We start from the raw sequence: 2,433 nt of genomic DNA on the forward strand, positions 1-2,433 counted from the left end.
TGTGTGGGATTTATACACTACAACCTGTATATTCCCTAGCCAGGGGGCTGCCCCCTGGACCCCCTGTGGTAATATATATGCCTAGCCAGGGGGCTATGCCCCCTGGACCCCCAGGATAAAACCACATACCTTTATATCCCGAAAACACCAAATGTTTCTTCACTTCCGTCTGTGGTTTCTAATCACTTTTTTCAGCATTTGTGGAACTGGATGGGTTCAAAGTTCAGGCTGTGATGGAAACTATGTCTATTTGTCCAGTATATCCACAAAAGGGCTTTAAAAATACCCGGAATCAACGCAGCACTTGAAATAAAACATTGCTCACTGGCATTCTCGACTATTGGCGCTGCTGGCCTGTCAAATCTCCCGGTATCAAAACACGCATGCGCACAAGATTATTGTACAGAATAGCATAAATACTTACCCAAACACATAAATGGGGAACAATAAAAGGAAAAGAATGCATTACATACATGATTTCGAGAAAACGGACGCTGATAATGACAAAATATTCGATCTCACGAGCGTGTAGCAATACAAGGACTACTTGATAATGAGTTCCGCGTCACATTTGTTTTGATTCTCGTGAGGGTGATCTTCACTCTTGTCTGTCCTATATCTCCCTTATTTTCGATTGCACATGTTTTGCCATAGATGAACAGGGTCTTAGTTTTCGTCAAGGTAACCACTCCATATACTTATTTTACTGTACGCTTGGTTGACATGCATGGAAAATTTTCCCTTTCTTATTACCAAAGTGTAGCAGTCGGTCATCAATTTTGCGGCATGGCAAAGTGTGTCATTTTGCTGGGAGTACGTCTACTTGACAGTTGTTTAAGCACTCCTCAGAGTGATCAGTGTGCTGCTCAAAGTACTTATCTTTGTTCATGGTTTGTTTCCGGGAAGAAAATAAAGTTCGCAATCTCATATTCCATCATATTCTCAGGAATTTCAAAGTTCCTTCACCACATTGGGTCAATTGTATTGGATCCCTTATACCTTTTTACCCTCCTTAAGGAATTAGATATAACAATAAATACAGTATCTTGCATCTAAAAACTGACTTCCACCTATTCTCTGGCCACTCAGATACTTCTTGGCAAAAATAAATATTTTCTTGTGTTAAGAAGTGAAATGCTAAACCCATGCATATTATGCAGGCACCTTCACACAATTTGTACTAGCCTCTCACAGTAATTGGGTTAATTTCTTAGAAGACTAATAGTGAGTCTCTTGTGCTTACTCTTAATGATATCTTTTGTCCTGGTGAGATTATCCTAGATATATCAGGGTGAGGAGGATAGCAACTCCTTCCCTCCGTGTTCCCCTTCCCCTTTCCCCTAATATATATATATATATATATATTATATATATTATATAATATATATATATATATATATATATATATATATATATATATATATATATATATATATATACATTATATAGGTATGTATTTTGTATGGTTAATGTTACCAGAGCACGCACAGAGATAGAAGAAATGGCCACTGCCATCTGTGGAGCATAAAAAATAGAGTAGGAAGCAATATAGGTAAATCTGCAGTGGCCATATACTTACCAGGAAGTGGTGAAATAGCATAACAACCGCTCTTGAGTCCCCAGTCCACGTTTACCTTGTGAGAACCAAAACAAATGTGACATGTAACTCATTACTGCGGTCTAGCAAGTGGTCCATATATTACTACGCACTTGTGAGAACCATTATTTTGTTATTACCAGTGTTCATTTATCCAAATTCATATATTTAATGAAATCTTTTAGTTTCATTGAAAAGTTCAGTGTTTCAAAATAAATCAAATAAAGGTATGTGGTTTTTATCTTGGGGTCCAGGGGGCATGGCCCCCTGGCTAGGCGTATATAGTACCACGGGGTCCAGGGAGTTATAGCCCCTGGCTAGGTGCATACAATTCCATGGGGTTCAGGTGCATTGCTCCTGGCTAGGCATATATATTACCACAGGGAGTGTATAGATTGTTGTATAAATCCCACAGGGTAAGGTTAGGTTGGTTTATTGGTTAGGACACATTGTACAATTACCAGGGGGGATGCGGAGTATTGTGAAATCCTGTAGACCCCCCCCCCCCCCAAGTATGGGTTTGATTCCGATAGATTTGGGGGAGGGGGGGGGGCACATCAGTCCATAGATTTATAAAGATGGCAGGGATTTCCGTTGGGTGTCGTGAATCGATTTTATTTATTATTATTATTATTATTTATTTTTTATTTGGGTGGTTGTGTACGTACTTGTTTACTGCGTTCGTCAAAAGTTTGGCTCGGGTTTTCAAAATCACTTTTAATTTTCAATACTTTCTTCGTTCTGCGTTCTATTGCCCGATATATTCCCCTCCCAACCAAGTCTTGGTGGGTTTGTTTTTAAAAATTTTTTTTTTTTTTTTAAAAAAACTTTTTTTT

General features: G+C 38.6%; 1 protein-coding gene across 1 annotated transcript in view; it reads right to left on the reverse strand.

Moving 5' to 3' along the window:
• LOC119578686 overlaps window positions 1-2,433 on the reverse strand; it is a gene marked incomplete in the record, with an annotated part of 96,196 nt that overhangs the window by 32,118 nt on the left and 61,645 nt on the right.

Source organism: Penaeus monodon, chromosome 2 (genome assembly GCF_015228065.2).
Source record: "Penaeus monodon isolate SGIC_2016 chromosome 2, NSTDA_Pmon_1, whole genome shotgun sequence".
In the NCBI taxonomy this organism is placed as follows: Eukaryota; Metazoa; Arthropoda; class Malacostraca; order Decapoda; family Penaeidae; genus Penaeus; species Penaeus monodon.